The following is a 16,208-nucleotide window of genomic DNA, read 5'->3' as shown; positions in this document are numbered from 1 at the left end:
TTTTTTGGTAGGAGGAAGTTTGTGGTTAGAAATAATCATGCCTAAAATTGTGCCTTAAGCGAAGGACAGTTTTCTGGGTGCTAATCCACTGTCAGGTAGATCTGTGGTGCTTCTGCCCAGGTAGCCTTTTTTGGTCAGCCTGCTGCTAATAACAGACTGTGCAGAGCAGATTTGCTGCAAGAAGGAGAAACCTGTTGAGAAAGAAAAAGCTCTCTCTCCTTTTCTCATAAGTTTCAGAAATGCAAACCACTCTTGCATAATGTTCTTATTGGAATAATGGATGTAGAATTGCAGAAATGGCCGTCAGAGCAATAAAATGTCTTCCCAGTGACTGAGACAGCAAAAAAGAAGCTACTTCTGTGTGGCTAATGCAGCATCTGAAGTCCTGCTATCCAAATGAAAAGGTTTCTGGTCAGAGCAGGAAAGCTAACGGTTTGGAAGATGGAATACAGATTACCATTTCAGAGTAGCAAAAAATCTAAGAAAAAGGTGGGGCTAAAATACTTCCCAGGCAAAGTACTTCCAGAGAAGTGTAGTAAATGTGCTGCAAAAGAGGATATTCTTGGATTCTTGGATTCAACATTTGTGTATCAAAGAAGCAACAGCATGTGATACTATTGGAGGCTCAAGTAAAGGAGACCTGGGACATACCTGACTTCTCAAATGGATCACAGGAGGGAAGGCTGGGCCCCCAGCTTCTCCAGGCTGGCAGTCCAGCACAGTACAGCCTTGTGGCACAAAGGAAAAGGTTCACGTTGCTGCCTTTGCAGTACAGCTTATCTGGGACCAGGCTGAATGTAGATTCATTTCTCTAACATGGCTTATAAAAGAGCTTCTAAATGATCAATAAAAGCATGAAATTGACCCATTGTTCTTTAAGTTGGGCTTGAGTACGAACCTCAGTAAACATCATGCTTTGAATTCCTAAGGATGGATAAAGGGATTGGGGCTACACTTAAATTACTGACTCTCAGGCTTCTTTGTTAGCTCTGTCCTGTTGGCTCATAAATGCTAATATGAACACACAGATTTCAGACAACCTTTACACGTACAAATAAACCTTTCAGGTCATATCACTGTGAATATGAACTTTGTTTAGTGTTTAAATTGACATCATCTTGTGAGAAATGGTAATTGTTGCTGGAAAATTAGATCTGTAACTAAAGGAGCACATTTGATTTGACTTAATCTGATATGCTATTAGCAGGCAAAGCTAAGGGAAAAGCCATGCTGTTTAACTGTAGAACTTGTTTTTTCTCTTTTCCTTATTCAAATTGATTATGTTATTGTTTGCTATTGTATTTTAGATAACACCAAGGAATAGAGAACTGCATTGTGGGCACTTGGGGAAAGAATACTAATGAAGGAGTAACAGAAAAAGACAGCATTAGGGAGGCGAAAGAAAAAGTGGCAAGGAAGTTATGTTAAATTGACCTGCTCCACGGCAAGTACTTGAGTTTCTTCTAGCAAAGAAGCTGAATACTTCAGCTAGGAAATAACTTCTACCAGCGTATTTTTATCCCACATTTCACATGGGAAGAACATGGTGGGAAGGAATTAAGTCACACCTTGAAGTCAAAGGGGAAATCAGAACACTTCCAGATTGTTTTGTTTATTCTCATAAGACTTTTCTCTAGTACACAAATTCCTTCCCTTAATAATTTAAGTGACCCAGCCCATCTACAGTATATTTTGAATAGCAACATATCCAAAAGGGGAGGGAGAAGGTAGGTTTTGTGTGAGTCTCTCCATCTGCAGCTTTCTAGTGACCATCGCATGTTATCCTTCCTAATTCATCTCTTCAATTCAAAACAAGACAACCAGTGTAGAAACAGATGTATTATTCTTGGAGTAATCAACGATGTTGGCATGCTAACAATGCCTAAAAGCCTTCTTGAGTAACTATATGAGAATTCACTTCATTTGTTCATCAGACCTCTAAGATGTCAAGTGGTTCTTGGATGTTTTTTAGAAACACCCCAAATATCATTTTACAGTAGCTTCATAAGTGCTGCTCCACGGTCATTCAGAAACAAACATGATTGTTGATGAATTCTTTAACTTCTGTGAATTTTAGTGGCACTTCTGTATTTTAAAGCAGTTTTTAAATGTCAACCTATGTAAAGTCATTGTTAATGCAATTACTTGGTTTCTTGATACTAGAACATAAAAGGAGCATACAGTATAACTTTTGCCATATATACCTGTGCAAGGACCCTTATTCTGGCTAGGAAACCCTTCTGTGATAACTCTTAAACATTTTCAGAAAATGATTTGCAGTAAAATGATCCTTTCACTTGTCTTCTTTCTTTTTTCTTTTTTTCTTTCTTAATTAGACAAGGGTTTTTAAAAATCCATTTGTAATTCAAAAATAGGTGAGCATGTGTTCTGTGTGAACATTGGTTGGGAACTCTTCACTTTGAACTTTGAGTATTCAGCTTTTATAATTTGAGCTCTGCAGTTGCACGCCTGACTCACGTGGCACTATTTCTGTTCCCTGGTTCAATGACTCAATTTATGTTTTGTTTCTGTTTTCATCTAAAATCAATATCAGTTGAATCTTTGCAGGAGAAAGGGCTTTATGCTTAAACTACAAACTTGAAATCTGCTTTCTGAAAAAGTGTTCAATAATTCAGAGCTGATCAGAGCTGTTCCTCGAAAAGGGGGACTTTTCAGGTTCTGTTTCTTCCTCTGCCTGTAGGGTGTTGAACTCAAATCCAGGCAATGGCTCCATTAGGAGCAGGGGGGAATATTCATCTCTGTCTAAAGTTACTTTACTTTGTTTACAGGAACTGAGGACTCCTGGAAGGAAAGGAGAAACGCAGGATCTGATGGTTTTAGTGAGAAAGTGCTTGGTGAGATGCAGGATGAGGGTTTGTGTTCTGGTCCTGTGCCAGGAACAATGCAAGCAATGGCAGTCAGGTATGAAAGCATAACAATGTATGTATGTGGGGACTGGAAATCTGTTGTCCCTTTTGCCTGTTTAAACTCCCAGACATTGGGAAAGTCCCTTCTTCTCAAAGAGTCTGTTTAGAAAGAACATTTCAGAATTCTAGAAAGGAACTTTCTTTCTCTCCAGTGAATATAATTGTGTGTGTGTACATACTTACTCATTTAAAAGCATATGAAGACATTTAAATATTAGACCAAAAGTTTTTCATTATGTATCTATACCAGATAGAGAAGAAGTAGGTTGAAGTATCTAATGATGTGATGTTTTTCCAAGTGACATTTGGTCAGAAGGATGCTTGGAAATGCTAATTTTTAAACATGCTTTTAGGAACTAGTACAGTTCTTTTGTGCAAGAAGATAAAGTATATTTTAGATGCATATATGAGGTATAGTGATATTTATAGCCTAGTCGAAGAAATAACCTCAAATTGCAAATGTATCTAATAAGTATTTGATGATTTTGCTTTCCTCCAGCAATGGTGAAGCTCCACTGATTTGTCTGTATCAGTTTTGTCTCATTCATTTTGTAGTGTTCCCATTTATTTCCTATACCTACTTAGCTCCTTACAGCTTTCTTTCCAACCGCATACAAAGTTTCTCTTGTGGTCGTCTCTAAGTGTGCTGCACTTCCTCAAAACATCTTCTTGTTCATCCCATCTCCCATTTTATGTTGAAAGCTTTTAAAATACAATTTAATGATGCATAACAGCAATATAATGAGCCTAATAGCATGCTATTGATTTTCATTTGCAACACTGGCATTCAAACATTTCAATAGTGTTTTAAGAGTGTGTATATTTAATGTGATTCAAAGACAAGGCAAATGCACTACAATATTTATCTGCTAAAAAAAGCTCCACTATCTCTTGCCAACTGAATCCTCCCTCCATCCTCCCCTACAATGTTTGTTGCAATCAGCTGCATTAGAAGTATATCATTTTCAATGTCTTAAAACAAGCAAACCATAATCCTTGGTACAAGGAAGTAAAAGGGAAAAAAAACAGATCACTGTATCTGCACATATCTTTGTTTATCTGCTATGGTCACAGTGAAGATATTAATGATGCATACCCAGTCAGTTGGTGAATGCAGTGTTTTAGCTTCAGAGTGAAGAAAGCTGCTTCAGGATACTCTCTGGATAGGAATTAGCTGAGTTATGGAACACACTAGCTCAGGCTAAGAAGAGCAAACAGAAAAATGAAACTGTCAAATATACACATCACCATAAGACAAGATAAACATTCTCATTTGCTGAATAACTTGGTAGTTACATCCTACAGAGAGCAGTGCTTTCGGGAGAAGTTTCTGTGTATTCAGTGAGCAGGATGTGAAGCCATTCAGTTCAGTCAAGTGTCACCTGCATGTATGATCACTTGGAGGTAATGCAGCATTGATAAGCTGCACCCAGCCACACATACACACACCAGATGGCTGTGCTGCCATTCAACGGGACCTGGGCAGTCCTGTAAGTTGGGCAGAGAGGAACCTGATGAACTTCAGCAAGAGCAAGCACAGGATCCTGCACCTGGGAAGAAATAACTGCATGTATCAGTATAGATGAGGGGTTGACCTGCTGGAAAGGAGCTCTGTGGGAAAGGACTTACATGTTGTAGTGAACAGCAGTTTGGCCATGAGCCAGCAGTGTGCCCTTGTGAGGTACTGTGGCTCCGCAGTTCAAGAAAGAGAGGAAGAGAGGGAACTTCTTGAGAGAATCCAGCTGAGGCCTGCAAAGAAGATGAGGGGCCTGGAGCATCTCCAGTATTGAGGAAAAGCTGAGAGACCTGGGGCTGTTGAGCCTGGAGAAGAGAAGGAGGAGAGGGGATCTCATCACTATTTATAAATCTAAAAGGGTGGGAATCAAATCAATGAGGCCAGGCTCTTTTTGGTATTGTGCAGTGACAGGAGTCATGGGATAATGGGGAAAACTGCAACACAGGAAATTCCATACCAACATGAGGAAGAACTTCTTTATCGTGAGAGTGACAGAGCACTGGAACAGGCTGCCCTGAGAGGTTGTGGTGTCTCTTTCTCTAGAGATATTCGAAATCCCTGGATGTTTTCCTGTGCAAACCACTGCAGGGGACCTGCTTTAGTAGGGAGTGGGCTAGTCTCCAGAGGTCCCTTCCAAACCCTGTGATTCTGTGTGTGATATTGCTTTAGCTTCTTGTTATAAGCAGAGATGCTATTTTTTCCAGGGCTGTGACATGCTTTATTTGAGACTGTTCACAGCAAATGAATAAAAATGAAATTGACATTAAATATAAGCCTTACCTTGTTTTTTTCAGAGCATCACTCATATATTACGTGTCAGTTATCTGTACAAGCATGTAAATGTGCATGACTCTCTGAAGATATTAGGAAATACAGTTTCTGCTCTGTGAGTTGAATGAATATTAGTAATATGGAGAGACACAAAGAGAGACAGAGACAGAGAAGTACTGCAGATGTATGGAAGACTTATGCTTTTGTAAGGACTTCAGTTTACTTGCTTTCTCAATATGCAGCTGCTGGTTTGTAACCACATCCACCAACAGGATCATCTGACAGGGCTTGACTCAGATATTACTCCTGTTAAGTGAAACTACACTGAATTTTTGTGACCAAGCTAAAAAAAATCAGCTGCTTTAATTACCATTTATTTCATTTTTTTCCAGCCTTTGTACTTTTCTCTAAAGGTCATGAGGCAAGTGAGCACAGAAGAAAAATTCCTGAGAATGTGTAAATGATTTTGAAGCTTAAGAAGCTTTTTGAATCAGCTAACGGTTTCCAATGTGCAAGTTAGGCTGAAATTAAGAAGCCATACTTGATTCTAAGAGGTTACCCAAGAAATCCTAAAACATTCAACAGATAAGTTACCTAAGACAGACATAGGCATGTGTTTTGTGCCGTATATTAAAATGTATGTGAAGTTCAATTTCTGCCCAAACAAGAGACATTAGCTTTTGGCTAATACCAAAAATGATCAAGAAAACCATTGTTTGGTTCCAAAATTCTGAAATGGGAAACATTGTTTATTTTCAATAGATGGTGGCAGTAGTGAGTAGTTCTCCTGCAAACACCTAATTCGCTTGGCTGACTGCAAGGGACTGTAGAAGGATGAGCTCAGATGTCACATTTTTGACCTCTACAATGGGATAGAGCGATCTCATTCCTAAAGTCATGCTGAAGGCAGCAAGAACAAGTTTGAAGCTGAGCTGAACCCCTATTATACATGCAGGTGAGATATATATTGCTTTTCTTGTCTTCCAGCAGTGTACTGCATCCTTTTTTTTCCCCCAGAATATGCTGATCTTTCATCTTTTCACCACCTCTAATGACATGTTTATATAGTCGTTAGTAAAGTGTTTGCTGAGACTACTAAGTATTCCTGTAATGGGAATTATAGCACGTCCCAGAAAGAAGGAGCTTCCATGCATAGGCCACTGAAGCAAAAATGAAAAGGTAGTGCACAAGCAAAGGAGATGGACAATACAAATGCTTCCACACAGCCAATTTGCCACGATGGAAGGCCCCCTGGACTGTACGAACTGTTCCCCTTTTTGGATGTTATGTTGGTGGTCATATCTCACAGCAAACAATCAGAGGTTTCTGGAGGATGTGGAACTACTTGGTTCCCTGTCCATTAAGTACTACTGTAAAAGCACGACTCCAGTATGCTACCAGTTCATTAAACTGCAAAATAGTAATTTTAGATTTTGTAAACTAAAATAATTTTCTATGCAGAATGTGTAAAAACAGAGACCTTTCTGGGGAGTGTTTCCTCTGGAGTAGTTAGTCTTGGTCACCATCAGACAGGAATCTGTAGGCTGTAAATCTGATCAAATACAGCAACTTCTGTGCTGCTCACTTACATCTTTGAGAGTCTGCTGACCTCAGAGTGCACACAGGGTTTGGTTTAAGCACACCATCCATCTTCACTGAAGAAGTGTATTCATTCTGATGAGAGGTAAAGAATTGCCTAACAGGCAAGTTGGTTTGCAGGCCAACAGTTTATGCATCCATAATGTTGCACTAGTATGCAAGACACTGCATTTGTTGCTGTGTTGTATGTCTAAAAGTATCCCAGGTTTTAAAATTCACGCACCTCTCGCTCTTCCCTGTAATTTTCTTCTCAAAACCCAGTGCAAACTTCCTCTCCCATCCTGACTGTTTATAAGTATACATAGAAACAAATGTTTTGTAAAGATGTGAGAGACATTCTGCTTTATTCCCAGGAGCAAATAAAGCCTTTTATTTTTAGCCTAGTTTCCTAAGGAAATGAGACTGATGCAATCACATTGTCTATTTGTCAGTCTATCAAACCAGCCCCCTTGCCTCCTTCCCTCCCCCCATCATCTTCTGACCATTAATCTTTTTTAGCTGGACATGACCAAATGGCAAAAGTATTCCAGAAGTGTTAAATGTATGCAAGTTTTATGACTATCAGTGCCTGGGACAGAAAAGAGACCTTATCCATTCCCTCCCTGGAGAAGTCAGCACTGGCTGAATTCTGCTGAGAAGCAGCAGCAACTTGCTGGCAAGTCAACTTCTGTGCAGCTATAATTCTGCTGTGATGCCTGTAACCTCCTCAAGTCACAAGGATGGGAATGGCTGGAGTGACAGCTCAGAGGTGCTCCTAGAAGGACACTCCTGGGTACCTGGCAGTATTTCAGAGATGGGAGAGAGACACAGCCCAGGGAAGAGAAGCAGCTGAGGTTATTGGACTCTTGACTCAACCTCAAAGTGATTGAATTTTGAGGTGATGTTATAGGGAGTTTCTCAGCGGTGTCTGAAGAAACATGGTGGAAAAGAAATGCAAAGCAAGTGCTAGAGAAGGGGTCATGACCATCTCTGTTATTACCTGGCAAGTGTTTTATAGGTAATTCCTGTTATGGAGAACAAAATGCACCACAAAAACAGGGGTAGGTTCACATCTGACCAGTTATCTTATGAAAACCTTGCAAGTGCATACAATACCTCAAAAGGAGACTGTAAATTTGACCGTACGTTAAGCTGTGGGAAGTCTGAGTTTTTTCAGTGTCACTGTCGGGAGACTTTTACCTATCAAACAATCAAAGTATGCTCAGATCAAGGCTGAAGCCCAGCCTGTTCCTTGGCCTCCTGACCACCCATCTGCTCCACTGTAAGGTGTGGTCCTGAGCAGTGCCTGCGTGTTTCTGTGTTGGAGGGAGAACGTAATGCATACATGTAACATGTATATAGCATGATTACCTATTTACCTGTATTTGCAATGATGTTTGGAAAGAAGCCTTAAAATAAAACTATGATTATAGACCCAATGTCATAAGTTCATATTTCTGCTGTAAGAGAGTATGCTCTTATTTTTCAGTTTAGGCCAATCCCTTGTCAATGGAAGCACGTAAACTCCTTGGAGACACATAGCATGATGCCCTGGATGTTGAAGAAAGGCATACAGGAAAAAGAAAGTGCAGATTTGCTTTTTACTAAGCTTCTCTAACTTCTGCTAATGCCTTTTTGACATCCTTATGGTGATGCGTGAGCATTTCTCTTTATTGAAAAATAGATAAGATTGCTTAAGAAACTAAGTTTCCTTTATTTCCTCCCTATTCACGCATATGCTGAACAGTAGCTAACATTTAAACATCTCCTTAGCAAAATGCTAAGTTCTGTCACAGCTCTGTGTAGCAGCTTCTATTCCTGCCAGGGAATTCCAACAAGTCACTAGCCTAAAAATGCATTTAAACTACTGTTGGTGATGAGCCTTTTCCTAAGTTATTCTGCTTCTACATTAAGCCTGAACTACTTATTTCTGCAATTCTTTTCAAGCTTAAATCTTACCATGTCTGGAAACAACTGTGTTAACTTGCAGGAGGTTTGGAACAGGCTAATGGATAAAGATGAGACAATAAAAGAGATACCACAAAAGCAGTGACCCTATTATGAAGAACAGTGTAAATATGAACATTCTCATTTTCCCCTATTAGAAAAAAAAGAAACTTTTTACTCAAGGAAGTAGAGTACAGTTTTCTTCTTAGTTAAGACAACCTGGAAGGAATCTGTTGGGGGCAGAATAAATGTTCCCTGTTCTGCAAATGGTTAGTGATTTTGGACATGGATCCAATTTTTAAAAAAATGCTGTTGGCCTTGGAGTGCATGGGAAAGGAAGAACAGTCAAGAAGTATCTACAGCATAAAACTCTTACACACATCTGTGCACAAAAATGCACAAGCATGCCACTTGCAACACAAAAATAGGAAGACATATGGCATCCCTGGTTTCTCTTGCTCTCCCTGCCTACTGCAGAAGATTGGTGTCCTTCACTGAGTCTCTTGCAGAAGCAGAGTGCTGTGTTAACACAAATGGCACAGAGCACACTGGCATCCAAACAAGTTGGGAGGCTGAGCCATTTTGCCTTCAGCAGCTGAAACCATTCTGTAAGCGTTTCACATATAATTAAACCTTCCTTTCCCATCAGGTGATCTGACCTCAGCATATAACTATGCACGCCAGAACAAAAGATGGTAAGGTGGGTCAAATAATGGAATAGTGGGCAGAAACCTCCGATTTATAAATTTGACATTGCCTTGTCCAAAGGGTGAAACGCTGGCTCTTCTCAGGATCCTTGCTTCATGCACTATGCGTCCCATGCTTGTGTTCCCTGTGATCAGCCACCATCTGCAGACCTATCCAGCTGTGCCCCTGGCTGCCAGTTATTCCCATGTTTCTCATAGAGATTGCACCAAGGACGTATGCACGCAGTCAGTGTAGTTGGAGAAGCGCACTCTCCCTCAGCCACCTGCTATTTCACTGGAGCCTGTGGTTTGGCATCAGCAACCACAGCACAGACATCGTACTATCACAGCATTAAAACTCGTCTAATCAACATGACAATGGTTCCCTAAGTCTGGCACAGCCATCTTGCAGGCAGCAGCGATGCCTCATTCACACGCAGATCCCCCTCCCTGATTTATTATGGCACTGGTGGGTGAGAGCAAGCTCTTCAGAGGGCTCCATGGAGGCAGCTCTCCCCATGCACTAACTGTAGCTACTGCCCATCACTCCTACTCTAGATACTGCTGAAAATTCACAACTGTGGCACCAGAGACCTCAGCTGGCATGGGCTGAGGCAAACAACAGCCGTCTCCGTTCTTCTATGTCAGCGTTCTTCTATGTCGGATGTGTTCTTTGCCAAGAACTATCACTGTCAAGTAAGGGTTAAGAAAATGCACTGCTGAAATGCCCTTCATGGGCAGTGTGCATCCCACTGCGATAACATCACAGCCCAAAACAGGAACAGTGTGCTCATTGGTGCAGGGTCTGTGCCTGGGCAGCAGCTGGAGAGGACACATGGGAGAAAATGTTGAACCAGAAGCGTTTTATTTTTGGTAGTTTAATAATGGGCTAGGAACGTTTGTGAACAGGGGCTGAGGAAAGACAAACACATCTTTTCTGAGGGACAGTGAGACAGTTCCCTCAGTAGTTCATGCTAGTGAGGCCTTGAAGTCCTCACCATCTTTCTAAAACTCCTGGCATGGACTTATACTCACAAACATGAACCAAATGTTTTCAGGCGAGTTTGGCTCACCTTGATGTCTGCACTCACATTTCATCCAACTGAGATGATGAGGGGGTCAGAGGCCTGCAGGAAGTCCAGCTTTGCAAGATGCATCAGCTGGGCAGGGGAGAAGGAGACACGGATGGGACCAAAAATGCAAAGGCCATGCAAGGATTTGGGGAAGAGGTATGGGGAGGCTGTCACAGTGAGGGGAAGATGGGAGACCATTATGGGTTTTGCTGGTTGTGCTGCTCACAAAATATTCTTCTAGGACATGTGAAAGGAATGTGAAGGTGCAAGACAGCGGGAATTAATAAATAATCAGAAATACTTTTCAATTCTGAGTGTTTTATAAACATTAACAAATCTTCATCAGCCGTCGGAGAGGTACTTAAGTCACATTCCATTTTTATAGATAAGAAGATGAAAGCTTTGGCTTAAGTCCAGAGTTTTCAAAAGCACAAACTACTTTTTAGAGCTCCACCTGATGCTCAGTACCAGAACTCCAAAGGGACTGATTTCACATTTGCCATCGCTGTCAATGGGATACTGATTACTTCTACAAAACTAGATTTTAACCTGCATGCTCAGAAGCAGCTGAGAATAGCTGCTGAAGGTTCAGGCTTCGTTGGCTTGTTGGGTTTCTCCAATGTGTAGAAGGAGATACTGCTTTGGGAGGTAAATAGCCACAAAAAAACATCTTGTCACTATTGCCACAGTGCAACTTAATAAGATTAAGATTTTGTGGATTTAAGATTTACAAAAAGGATTGATTAAAACTTAAGGTTAAAAGAAAAGACTTCCAAGTAAACCCATTCGTCTGTGCAAACAGGGAGGGAAGTGGATCACGTTTTCAAATCTTTCTGCTTCTCCCATAAAGGGTAGGCAGATGGCTTGGGTGCATTTCCCTAAGTGTGTGATGAATATTTTATTCCTGAGAAGAATATAAACCAGGAAGGTACATTCAGTTACTGGCTTTGCTGAAGTGAGCAGAAAACAACACAAGACTTCCTTAGAAACCATGTGAACTGGTAGTCCAGTAAATATATGCATGTATATATATAGCTGTGTAAAATACAATTTATAGCAGAATGCTTTAAAAGTAAGGAAGAAAAGTAGCTATTTTCATTGGAATTATGTATTCTCAAGTCTAATTGCTCTGTGACCATGTTTGTTTCAAGGACTAAAGCCCTTGTTTGCTCACCCTCAAAAGCAAAGTTGGCAAAAAAAGGCCTCCAAATTCTGTGGAAATGGAGAGAGTCGCATTGAAATTGGCCAGCAACCAGAACAGGAGAAAATCACAGAATTTTCACGCTAAGAAAAGCTTCAAAATATAATGTCAGGTAGAAGCAGAAGTACAATGCTGATCAAAGTCAACAGGTTCAAACCCAGTCCTAGCAATGTGCAGCACGCTTCCTCCCAGGCAGCGTCAGTAATGGGCTGTGAGCAGTCTCAGCACAGCCTTGGATGTCATAGCAGATCAGTGGAAGATGTAAGAATCAAAACAGAAATGCTCCTCTGGGGATACCCCCATGTATAAAAGTGAGTCAAAAATTGCTTGAAAAATTACCTGAAAGGGTATTTCAAAGGCACTCACGTACACATTTTAAAAGTTGTGTCAGAGCACTGACACTTGCGTGATACAGGGTTTGTGTTATGGCACAGTTCTGCCATTCTTGCAGTTGCTGTTCCCCCAGGTGGGCTGACATGTTCAGGAGGAGAGCAAAAGTGGTGGCTTCAAGCTCTGTGCTGGGAATTACCGTCTCCACCACAGCTACCGAACAGGACCAGAGAAACGGGAAAATGGTGGAGTTTTACCAGTCTTAAAGTTGGTTGTCAGGTCCTGTGTTCATAATGATAAATCCCACGGAGCAGCAGTGCAGCATCAGACCCTGCTGGAACAGGCAGGATGGAGACCACTGTAGCTGTAAGCAGGACCACATACTGTTATGCCTTTCTGGGCTGTAACTGTTGTGTGTGCCTTGAGTCAGCACGGACAGAGAAAAGGGCAAAGCTATTTCAAGGCTTCAAAAAGGCTGTACTGACCACATGGATGATATTCTGGTGTGTGGATATTCAAAGGAAAAACACAGTAAGCATCTCAAGGAAATGTTCAAAACAACAAGGGTCCTGGCTCCAAGCGCTGCAAAACAAAGTGTAAATTCTGCCAGCATCCTGTGTTTGGTGTGGCATCTTGTACCAGGACCAGCAGCAGACAGCTATGGCAGAAATACCACTGCCCATCTTCACACAGGAACGAAATGTAGCACCATGAGAAAAGCTGGCATACTGTCGGGGGCTTTTTTCCATTTTACCCCCAGAATCACTTAACTACTGCTGAACAATTGAAGAGTTTTTGATGTTGAAATGTGAATTCGTATGAGGGTTTTGGATCAGGAAACAGCCTTAGAGGAAGTCGCTACTAAGTGGCTGCTCCACTTTAAGCTTCCTTTGAGGTTGCAGTGCCAGCCGCCACACTTCAAGTGGTGTGTTGGCTCAGCAGTACCTCAAGGTATTGACCAAATACCTCAAGGTCACTTGCTTTCCCAGCTAAAACCTTACTGCTGTGCAGAAACTTGCAATTAGAGAAAACGGCATTGGAAAAGCTGCTTAGGGAGTACTGCTCTGCCTACCCTGGGCTTTTTCCCTTGTCACAGCTTACAGAGCTTTTACACCTTCACTGCTGATTCTTCCACCACTTACTTATTTCTACTGTCATTCAAGATCCCACATCACTCAGTTTAGTTCATTAAATTCTAAAATGTATTAAAACATTGGCTGCTTGTTTCATTCCCTTTGAGGAGTGCCAAAGTATTTTCGGACGGCAGCTCTTCCTTTCCCACTACAATACAGTGACTATTGCGTGCCAGAAATAAATGATATTCTTGAAATGCAGCATCTTCCTTGGGGCTGCCCTTTTGTACCAGTATAATTTCATTGTCTTACTTCAATGTCAAAGTAAGTAATGAAGGAAAGTGCTGGGTGGATTGGTCTATCCTCAGCTATGTATTTGAGAATAAAAACACCTCTGAGACCAGGTGCCCTGGAAGACGGGCAAGGAGAGTATCTTGGATGGGAATGTGACAAGAACCTTTTCTCCACACCAATGACTGTCTCTGCTCCTGGCTTCCAGGAGTCATTTACCAATGGGGTTTGTCAAGCTGTGGTGAAGAGACCTCTGCATCCACTGCAGATGGGGAAGAAAGCAGGTGAGACCCAACTCACTGCGGAGTTGGTCGAGGGATAGGCAGGGAAAGATACGGTCACATCCCTGTGCCATCCTTTGCAGAAAAGTGTGACTTGAAAACCCCTGCCTGGGTTTCCCCTCAATCATCTGCTTCCCAGAAGAGGTTTGTCAGTCCTAAATTGCAGAAATTGGAACTGGAAGTCACGAAGTGATGCTGGAAGTAAAACAAGAAGTGGAATCAGCAACAAAAATAGGTGGGACAAACTGAACTACTTTCTCTCCTCAGTGGTTCAGTAAAAGATCTGAGAAAAGAACTGAATTTGGCTGGTTGAAATATAAACATGTTTATTATAATGTTGTTGACAGGGAAAAAGTCATTAAATATTATTGCACAAAACCATGAGTCAAGACCTCTAATCTGTTTTTACAGTGATGCCTGTAGCTTAATTGCACTTACTCCTGAGAGTATGTTATAACTTCTTATATCTTCATTATTGCACAGGCATTAATTTAATCAGAGATAATAAACAAAGCCTCAAATTACAGGTCATAAATTTTGTTACTTTACCAGAACAGGTGGGAAGACAAAAACATGTGGCCCATAAACGCGAGCTGGCTTTTGCAATCCTGTCATTAAAGACATTGGAAACATAGCTGAGAATTCACCAACACTTCCATAACTGTCCTTAGTGTAGAAGACCTTTGGTGTAGAGTACCTTTGCCACCTCCTGGATCATCACAAACCCACACGTGTCTTGTGTTTGGATTTTTTAAATAGATCTAAGCGTAAGAATTATGTTTGCAGATTCCCAGGATCTGATATGTCTAGAGGGAAGGGTCTTTGCAGAGTGGTTTCAATGGAGGCATGCTGCCAGGAGTTGGGAGCTCCTTGTGAATGACTGTGATTTCCCTTCAGGCCCTCCTGTTTCTGCCAAATTTGAAGTGGATTTTCTGCAAGTGAGAAGCAAACATGGCCCCTTTCCAACAGGACAATATCTGGGAGGGCGTCTGATGAGAAAAAGTTTACAGAGGCCTTTCAAAGCATCTTAAAAAATCCCCTCCTGTAGGGGATTTCTTGTAGTGAAGGAAGCCATTAGCTGGGCATAGGAGGCATTTACTTAGTTGTCTAACCTTTCTAATCCCCAAATTACATTATAGGGAATGATCCATCTTTTACTATTTCTAAAATGACACTGGTCCCTCAGTACATTGTTCTGCACAGTGAAAAAAAAACATGTGATCAGCAGGATCTGCTTAGTATTTAATCTAGCCTTCAATTTTTTGCAAAAAACACCTCTCTTTCTTTTAGTGAATTACTTTTTAAATGCAGTAAATACATTGTCTTCTTTCTTTCTGTTCAACACACTGATATTTGCAGACAACTATTTTGTACTCCAGTTGCCACGTTCAGCCAAGTTACTCACACATCAAATGCACCCAATCTGAGCTCACAAGTCAGCTTTGAACCTTTAAGAATTTCTGTTGTTCATTTCTTAATCTGTCTCCACTAGATCTGCATTGTTTAAACACTGAAGTACCCTGAAATTAATATGATATATCAAGCATGGTCCCTCCAGACTTTAGTGGAGGAGGATTGCTCTCCCTGGTCTGTGCTGCGGACTTGGCACTACAGAACAGGTAATACAAAAGGAAGGGGACGAGGGGAAATGGTTTCAAACTAAAAGAGGGAAGATTTAGACTGGATATAAGGAAAAAGGTTTTTACTATAAGGGTGGTGAGGCACTGGCACCAGAGATGTTGACCAGAGATGTAGTGGATGCCTTTGGAGACTTCCAAGGTCAGGTTGGATGAGGATCTGAGCAACCTGTCCTAGCTGTAGTTGTCCCTGTGCGTTGCAGGGGGGGTTGAGTGGATAACCTTTAAGGATCCCTTCCAACTCAAACGACTGTATGGTTCTATGAAATACAGCCCCACACTACGTGAAGGCCTGGCAGTTCCGGCGATTGGAGGTGAATGTAGAAGGTCCTTTTAAAGGTGACCCTGTGCCTGGGAGTAGTGTGCTGGGTGCTTCAGCCTGCTGCTGGGTCACCAAGGGTGTAACTTGCTCCTTGTTTCAACATAGCTGGGAGGTATTTTCCAAATACAGCCAACTACCAGTACAGAGAATCTGCAGAATTGTGGCTCAGTTCTTTAGAAAAATCTCTTTTCTGCTGTCAGTGAGCCCAACGGTTCCAGCCAAAGGGCTGTGGACCTTTGAATTGGCGAGTGGCTTTAAGGGGACATGCAACTCTGAGAAGCAAGAGCATTGACAGCCACTGACAACTGTACCACTGGAGTCTGGAGCTGAAGTGGAAAAGTTTGAGGGCTGCAGATCACAAAGGGCTGAAAACAGCAGCTGCTGTTTAATCTCCATGAAGCATTTCTCTTTGGTGCCTGAAATCCTCTAATAAAAGTATTTTAGTTACCTTTCTTTATATATATTTGCCAGGAGCTTAAATCTCCCTCCAATGTTGCATTCATTGATGTGCATTAATTTCCTAAAACCCCACACATTGTTTCTTCACACTCACTGCTGCCTCTGCTCCATCCAGA

The 16,208-nt window shown here is 41.5% G+C and overlaps 1 long non-coding RNA gene across 2 annotated transcripts in view; it reads left to right on the top strand.

Moving 5' to 3' along the window:
* LOC116217687 overlaps positions 1–8,895 on the top strand; it is an 11,494-nt gene extending 2,599 nt beyond the window's left edge. The window contains exons 2-4 of one of the 2 annotated variants that reach the window (XR_004162379.1): positions 2,790–2,922; positions 5,977–6,169; positions 8,282–8,895. This is a non-coding gene — a long non-coding RNA (uncharacterized LOC116217687). Of the gene's footprint in view, positions 1–2,789; positions 2,923–5,976; positions 6,170–7,311; positions 8,256–8,281 lie in introns of those variants that run through there. The other variant, XR_004162377.1, reaches the window with a different exon arrangement.
* Positions 8,896–16,208: the final 7,313 nt, after the last annotated feature.

This window comes from Meleagris gallopavo, chromosome 1 (genome assembly GCF_000146605.3).
Source record: "Meleagris gallopavo isolate NT-WF06-2002-E0010 breed Aviagen turkey brand Nicholas breeding stock chromosome 1, Turkey_5.1, whole genome shotgun sequence".
Classification (NCBI taxonomy): Eukaryota; Metazoa; Chordata; class Aves; order Galliformes; family Phasianidae; genus Meleagris; species Meleagris gallopavo.
This window is presented reverse-complemented; position numbering and strand designations above follow the sequence as displayed.